Source organism: Apodemus sylvaticus, chromosome 12 (genome assembly GCF_947179515.1).
Source record: "Apodemus sylvaticus chromosome 12, mApoSyl1.1, whole genome shotgun sequence".
NCBI classification, from domain to species: Eukaryota; Metazoa; Chordata; class Mammalia; order Rodentia; family Muridae; genus Apodemus; species Apodemus sylvaticus.
In genome coordinates, this window is record NC_067483.1 from 51,503,869 (window position 1) to 51,513,100 (window position 9,232).

General features: G+C 36.6%; 1 pseudogene; it reads left to right on the forward strand.

Moving 5' to 3' along the window:
- Nucleotides 1-6,554: 6,554 nt before the first annotated feature.
- LOC127698032 (uncharacterized) lies at nt 6,555-6,708 on the forward strand (annotated as a pseudogene).
- The last annotated feature ends 2,524 nt before the right edge of the window (nt 6,709-9,232 follow it).

The window sequence follows — 9,232 nt, forward strand, 5'->3', positions numbered from 1 at the left end:
TATGCACACTGATGAGAATAGCTAAATCAATCATATTTGCACCTAAACCCAGCCATTTATAAACTTGATGACCTTGGACATACTTCCCTGTGTCTCTGATATTCATTTAATCTGTGGAATGAACAATTGAGGACTCTTACCTTATTGTGCAGGTGAAGTATTTCATACATGTAAACTATAGAATCCAGAAGGCGCCAAAGATATGATGCTGTGAATCTTCTTTTAATAAAATCATTGGTATTATTAATGTTAGTTTGGAATCTGTGTTGAGTGAACTCTGGTCCAAACTCAACTTCAATAAATTGGATTATAATTTTAGAAATATTTCTTGACTCTCAGATAATCATTTATAAAATAATATTCTCATTGTTCATTATTAAACATTACATATAATTAATTAGAGATAGGTTAGTTCATTTTGTTTGATTTCTGAAAAGTTAATAAGTTTTCAAACATGTCAAGATATGAAAATTATTTAGTGACCACATGCAGAAGGATTTTTTATGCAAAAGTGTGTACAGAGAGACAATATTTGATATTAATGTTTTTCCTCAGAAATCATTTTAATTTTAATTATACCAGATGTTTTATCCCTCCCACCCTTCCACACTTCCTCTTCCCTTCTTCTCCTTTGCCCCCTCCTGCTCTTTCTTTTCCATGCTCCCTTAACCTTTTCTTTCATAGCTCTATTGTAACTGTAAGTTTTTTGTGCTATGGGCTGAATATGCTGCATTTGGGGTTATGTATTCAAAGGCAATGAGGAGTAGAAATGTTCCTGGATTATTGTTTATCATATGTACTGTATATAAGAGGGTCAGAAAATATGATCATGAATAAAATAACCCCTATTATAATGCATACTGTATTTTGGTAAATTATAATACATTAAAATCAATCTAAAACACAGAGTGAAGCATGTGCCATACTGCCACAGAACATCATTTCAGTAGCACACAACCTCCATTTATAGTTTTGTTTGTAAAGATAGGTTTTGAACACTTCCATTTTCAAAGTAGAATAGTACTATCTAGAGAAGCATTGAATCTAAATGTTTGGAAGCCTTTGTGCTGTAAAATATTGAGACCCAATTAGATTTATTATATTTAATTCTGAAATAATATTGGCATGTATTTTTGAGTTTCAAAAGCCTACTTTCAGTTATATAATAACATAATTTGCTCAAAATTTTTATATAAATAGTGTCACTTTTGTGTTTCTTTTGAAGCATAAAGTTGAGAAAAAGTCATGTGGTTTCCAAATGTAAATACTTAAACTACTTAAAAATACTACCACAAGAACTTTCCTTTAGGTTATACTAAAGGCTCTGGGGTTTGTAACCTTCATATTCTGAAATAATATTCTAGTTATAAAAATAAAACCTCGTAATAATTCTCATTTTTAAGTTGCAAAAATATGACTGTAGGAATTTCATAATTATTTTCATTCATTTGTGTTCTGTAAGAAATATCTTAGCAGAAGTTCTAAACTTCTATAACCTCAGAATGGCAATTCCCTTAATGCTTGTTTTCTGGGCAGGAATAGAGTTACTTTTTACAAGATGGTCTATATAAAGTTCATTGATACTCACTGGTTGTTTTCTACTTTGTATACATCCCCATATAATTGAGATGCTAAATTATGTTATTTTAATATTCTATAATCAATAGGACTTATTAATTAATGCATACAATTCCTAGAGAATAATTATAACTTTTCTAGGGAATAATTATCAAATTGATTAATATTAGATACATAGCAAATATATAATTTTCTTTTTACCAGTAACATGGGTACTCTAGCAAGGGATCACATCCAAAGACCTAAGTTTATTTAATCTGGATAGAATTCAGACCTCCCACACATATTTTGTCTTTGTTTGCATACTGATACACCCCCTTTATCCATTTTACACCCAAAACAATTACAGTAAAGTTGATTTGGAGAAGGAAGCAGCCATGTTTAAAAATGAGGGGACAGAGAATGTAATGAATCAGAGAAAGATTTGAGAGAATGAGTCAGAGATTAGATATGCCCAACTTTCAAACAAGAACAGACAGGAAATAGAGGCTACTTAAGCGTGCAGCACGCGCATGCCCGCACACACACACGCACACACACATGCAAACACACACATGCACACGCACATGGTGTGGGGGGGGGAGGTGTGGGGGGGGAGGTGTGGGGACAGTTTTACCAGGACAGTTTTATAGAGACAGGTTGCTGGTGAAGATAGAATGATCCAGAGAAGGAGAAGGAGGCAGAAGATTAGAGCAGATTGACAGAGTTAGTTTGGGATGAAGTAGAGCAATTCCGTCTGAAGCTGGGAGAAACCAGATTGCATCAGTAAGCTTGGAAGGAGTTAGAGCCATAACAGCTGAGTTGAGCCAGCAAGCCAGAGTTAAGGAAGAGCTAGAAAGAGTTTATTCAGCAGTAAGCTTCCGATATGACAGTCACAATCTGGCAAATAAAAATTACTTTAAAATTGTGCCTTAGTTACTGTTGTATTGCTGTGAAAATATGCCATGACCAGGGAAACTCTTACAAAAGAAAACATTTAATTGGGCCTTGCTTAAAATTGTCTGTGGTTCTTTCATAATTATTATGATGGGAAGCATAAACAGGTACAATGTTGTAGTGGTAGCTCTGAACTATGCATTCTAATCCATGGACAGCAGACAGCCAAACAGAGAGAGAGAGAGAGAGAGAGAGAGAGAGAGAGAGAGAGAGAGAGAGAGAGACGGATAGGGAGAGAGGGAGAGGGGGAGAGGAAGAGGGAGAGAGGGAGAGGGAGAGAGAGAGGGAGAGGGAGAGAGAGATTTTGTGTGTGGGGGGAGGGGCATTTGAAACCTCAAAGCTCATTCCCAGTGATACACTTCTTCAAACAAGGCCTCATTTCCTAAGCCTTCCCCAACAATTGTACTAGTTGGTGACTCAGCATTCAAACATATACGCCATTTGCAAGGCAGTCTCATTTGAACTACTCCATATTGTATATATGCTTTTTATCCTAACAACTCCATATTGTATATATGCTTTTTATCCTAACACTTAAGAGAACCCAAAGATTCACATCTAATCTAAGCTACCTAAAAGACATTATTGACAAAATTGTTGTTTAAGAATACAATCTATACTTAATCTCCCAACACATGAAAAAAATTGGGCCTGGTGTGACAGGTTTATGATTTCAATGCTACAGAGATAAGCTGAACCTGGTGTTTTCTAGACAGACAGCCTAGATGAATTGATGATACTGAGGCCAGTGAAAAACCAAATACCTTCTAGCATACTGTTGTAGCACAGCAGCAATATAATACATAATTTTGAAAAGCTAGAGAAAATGACGTGAAGTGCTTTTCTGTTAAAAAAAATGATAAGTTTAAGGAGATATGTGTTGATTTAAACACATTCAATATATTATCTAGATGCATCAAAATTTCATACGATTACCTGTAATTTATATGGTTTTTAGAGTCATAATTAAAACAAAAATGTGAAATTCATTTCCTTTTCTGAGTTAGTCTCATGCAGCCCATGACAGAGGTTGATCTTCAACATCTGATCGCTCTGACTTTAAATTATATGCTCTGTGATTACATGTATTACCACCCTACCCAGGGACACTTCTGTTTGTTTTTTTTGTTACTCTGATCCTATTACTTAATGTCACTTAATTTTGGTTTCTTTATTTGTAATATATATGTTGTTATTTCTATCCCTATAGGTGCTATAGATAAGATGAAGTGGTAACACTAGGCATGTGAGCTATCTATGCATGTTTCTTCAATAAGTGCATGGAGCATTATCTGAAGTAAAGACAGGTTTTCAACTTCTTAACAGGTTTTCAACTATTAGCTTTCGTTCTGCACCAGAATCTTCTGTGACCCTTTGAGGCTGGAAGTGAACAGTTTTAGTATTTTGATTCTAGAACCTAAATATTGTGAGAGCTTATATATGTTATATATCTAACTGCTATAAGTAACAGGAATTTTAGTGTTCAATGAATGAGAAAATAAATTAGGAATCACTAAGTCACTTTGTCTTTCTTTAATCCATGAACTATTACAGATGCTGACTTGAAATAAATCTTCCATTTGGGAATCAGTTCTCTGTGACATACACCTTTTTTTTTTTCAGTCATCTTCACCATTTGCATTTATTATGGAACTACTGTTTTATCATAATACATATGTCAGGACAGGACAATCACAGTTGGATTAATTTATTCATTGTTCATTTATCTATTCATTTTACTCTGCAGTGTCATCGAAAGCATATATGACAGGATATATGCATTTCAAGAGGCTTGACTGCCCTTGAATGCGATATGTAATATCAGAAAGCTATTTGGTGGCACTTGCTTTCTTACGATGTCAGAAACTTGCAGACAGAAAAGATTATTTTTTTATTTGGGGGCACTTTTTCAAGCAGCAAACAAAAGTCAACCAGTGTCTTCATTTATGAAGGAAGTTCACAGAGGTTTGCAAATATGTTGATGCTCGAGTGCTGAATACGATGCTCCAAACTGATTAGACACCAAGGCTATGTGGCCATTTTGTCTTCTCTTAGGCACAGCATATTTTCAGAACTCTGTGTTAAGGACACTTGTGAGGAACATATGGCTGAGATCACCGTTCTTCAAGAACATATTTATAGAAAAAAGTATAATATTTGGTAGTTCTAGATGCACAGTTTTGAATACTAAAAATGAATCTGAAGGGACAATTGAATATTTCTAAACAAAACACAGAAGATGATGATAGAACCTATGTCTGACACTGCTAATGAAACCAAGTACCTGAGACTGAATGGGTCACAGGCCTACAGGAGAACCGAATACTATTATTCTTCTAAAGCAGTGATTCTCAACTTATCTCCTTTGGGATTCAAACAACCCTTCCACAGGGTCATGTATTGGATATTCTACATATCAGATGTTTATATCACAATTCATAATAGTAGCAAAATTACTGTTACGAAGTAGCAACAAGGTAATTTTATGGTTTGGTGTCACCACAACATGAGGAGCCATATTAAAGGGTCACAGCATTAGGGAGGTTGAGATCCACTGTGGGGAGGATGCAGCAATACAGTGATTCCTGATGACATTCTTGTATGCATGTAGATAAGTGCTTCCCTCAACCATCATCAGAAGCTTTTCTCAAACCCATGAAGAGACTCTCAAGGTGCAAAGAGTAAGAAAACTTTGAAACATTCAGTCTTAAGTTGAAAGTCTTCATCAAGTATCTCTCTTCAAGGTTCAGGGATCTATGCACAACATGGAGGCAGGGAAACTGTAAGAACCAGAGATGATGGATGATTCCAACAATGCAGTGTCTTCCAGATATACCAAGACTGACACATATATGACTCTACAGATACTGGCAGCATGTAAAAGGACTGCACCAATTTAAGACAAATGGATCCCAAGCACTGAGGGCAAAGTAGACACAAGATCCCACCTCTAATCAAGAAGCTATCTTCAATTAATGCCTACTGGTAATTTTTTTCTAGTGAAATTTCATTGGGTATATAAAGCACAATTCAGGGCAGGCCTCATGTTCAGAAGCAGTTGGCCAACACATGATCAACTCAATAGTAATTTTTGTAGACTTTCGTCTCATTTTGCTTCATATAGGTTATATTTTATCTGATTGTTATCTTGCCTATATATTTTTTATTCCTTAACAGCATGGACTTTTGAAATCTCAGAGCAGGGTGATATACTTTCTCTTACAAGGCCACACCTCTTACTGGGTGACTAAGGATTCAAATATCTGAGCCTATGGGGGGCATTCTTATTCAAATCACCACACATGGTAATCCGAATTCTGTAAAATGTATAATCATAAGGAAGATTAAATAATGATCTGAAGAAACAAACCCCTATTTTTATTTCCCGATCTACGGTTTCTCTTATGAAAAAGTAAGGCATGCTATGCAGCAAAGTTCTCCAGGTTTTTGTTGCTGTTGTTGTTGTTGTTGTTGCTCTACCATCTTCTGAAGCTGCTTCATTGATTATTGTGGATTTTACTTCTGACTTTCATGACATCTTACACCAATGTACAGTGCTTTTATTTCTCATGGCTATGCTGTAGGTAACATATCTTGTGACACTCTGAACTAGTGTACCATAATAAAATGGACTTTATAGAAACAGCAACAACATAAAAGGACCATCCCTTGGAAGCTGGGACCTCCAGTGCTTCCTGTGATGACATATCCTATAGGTCATTAGGAAAAAATTAGGGCAGTCACAACATTTTTCTCTTCTAATGTTCCTTGAAATCAGAAGAGACAGAATATGCGTGGTGGAATTAGAACATGGCTTTTGTTATAGTGCTATTTATAACTCAGAATCTTGTCTCACTCTCACCTTTTTGTCAACTCTAATTTCATTGTCATTTCCAGTAACTTTTGGTCAGGTATGTGCACTGACAATCAGTAATACAAGTGTTGACAAGTAATAATAGAGTAACTGCTCTGGAGAAATCAAATGCTTAGAAGGAGGAGAATTTTAATCTCTTGACATAATTTTAAGAAACACTGTCATCATACTTACCTGGCAGGGGAGATGCTATGATCACGAAAGTAGTTTTCCCAGGGTGAGGCTTATCCATTGTACTCCCTTTGTGCTGACCCCTGCAGATTTCCCAAAATGCAAACAGAATTTGTGGTAGTGGAGGACTGTGTTCGCACTCTCCCCTGGGGGAAAAAAGAAACACTGTCATATAGAGAAATAATAAGGGGATGGGTGTGGTGTTGAACATCTTTAATCCCAGCACCACAGAGGCAGAGGCAGCAGCAGTTGACTCTGTGAGTTCAAGACCAGCATGGTCTACACAAGTTCTAGGTTACAAGTTCTAGGAATACATAGTGAAACTCTGTTACACACAACACACAAGCAACAACACACACTCAAACACACACACACTCACACATAAAGAAAATAATAATGAAACTGGAGAGATGGTTAGCAGTTAAACATCCTGGCTCATCATGCAGAAGACAAGCATTCCTAGTGCCCAGATGGCAGATTCATGCACCTGTAATTCCTGGTCCAGAATATCGGTCAACTTCTTCTGGTCCAGATATGTACAATGAACAGACATACATACAGGAAACGTCTGTACACACAAAATGAAAAAGAAATATAGTTTTCATAAAATGAAACAGTAAAATTAATTAACTATATTTCAATCTAAATTCACCAGATTCACAAACTATGCTAGTATTCACCTAGCCAAACTGCTTACAAATTTCAGGCAGCTAAATGTTAATAATAATTAATACTAATTCTAAAGAAGTAGCCTAGAGTCAGAGATAGCATAATGAGCTACCACGTTTCTTGATAGAGTATTTTAAAATGCTAATGTATCCAGGTGTAGCTGTGCACACATTTAATCATAGTATTTGGGAGGCAGAGGTAAGCTGGTCTCGGTATTTGTAGTCATCCTGAACCTCATAGTGAGTTTCAGGGCTGCTTAGGGTACAGAGTGAGATTTCTCTTTAAAAAAAAAATCAACCAACCAATAAAGATAGTTCTTAAAAATATACAAAAATAATTTACTCACAAAATTGTAATTTAAAACTGTGCAATGGCTAGGTGTAATGTAAACCTTAGGTTTCACAATGCAAACAGAATGACAACTAAATCTGTATATAAAAGCATAAATGGCACAGATGAAGTACACATCTTAATTATGACATATAAAAATATTTTAATGTGTTAGAAAAAATATTCTTGTTCTAAAACTGTGGCAATAAAAGGGAAATTTTGATACAGTAATTTACAGAATTTTAGGACACTCAAAGTTAATATTTACAGAGTGTGTGGCTTAATAAAAGAATACAAATTTAAACATAATGAATCAGCAGTTTCTGACAGTTCTCAGGGATGTAGCATATGAATTCAGGGTAGCCTTGGTTGCAAATGCATATACTTCCTTAAACTGCACATACCATCCACATGCAATACTAACAAATGCTGTAAGGCACACTTCAGTTCAGATTAGAAAGTATTATATAATATGGATTGTTTTATAGTGCCTATCAAGTTTTCTGACTTATTGAAAACATAACTACTTAAAGAACACCAAGACTTTTTAAATGCTTTGATATTGTCATTTCTCAGCACTCAAATATCAATTTAGTATGTATTTTTATACATTTCAAATTTTATTGGTTATTTTATTTATTTACATTTCAAATGTTATCTCCTTCCTGGTTAAATGCCCTCTTCCCTCCCCCATCCCTCCTGCTTCTATGAGGCTGATCTCCTCACCTCCCACCCTTCCTGCCTCATGCAATAGCATTCCCCTACACTGGGTCATTGAGCCTCCACAGACCAAGGAGCTCCCCTCGCATTGATGCCAGATAAGGTAATCCTCTGCTACATATGTAGCTGGAGCCATGGGTCCCTCCATGTGTACTCCCTGGGAGCTTTGGGGGCTCTGGTTGGTTGACATTGTTGTTCTTTCTGTGGGTTTGCTAACCCTTCAGCTCCTTCAGTCTTATTCCTAACTCCTCCATTGGTGTCACCTACTCACTCTGATGGTTGTTGACTGTGAGCATCCGCATCTATATTGGTCGGGCTCTTGCAGAGCCTCTCAGGGGACAGCCATACCAGACTCCTTTCAGCAAGTGCTTCTTGGCATCAACAATAGTGTCTTGGTGTCTGCAGATGGGAGGGATCCCTTAGGTGGACAGTCTCTGGATGACCTTTCCTTCAGGCTCTGCTCTGCTCTTTGTCCCCTGCATTTCCTTCTGATAGGAACAATTCTAAATTAATATTTTTGAGATGGGTGGGTGGCTCTATCCCTCATCAGGGGGCTGTGCCTATCCACAGGATATGGTCCCTACAGGTTCTCTCTCCCCTTTATTTGGGAGATAAAGGATGACTAATGTCATCCCTGTTGTATCCTGGGAATCTTTTGGGTCCCTGGCATCTGGGACTTTGTAGTGGCTCCCCCCAGTTCCTGGTCTCCCTCTGCTAAACTCCTCAGTTCAATCTGCTGACACTCTGTATGTCTCCCCTTCTCTCACATCTGATCCTGCTTGCCTCCCCCCTCCAACCTACTCTTTCCTCCCTCTACCTACTTGAATTATTTTCTTCTTTCTTCTATGTAAAACTAAAGTATCCACACTTTGTATATCATTTACAAAATTGTTATTTGTATCAGTTATTTGAGATTCCTGGGATTAGGTCAAAATTTCCAACAATTTCTGAGAT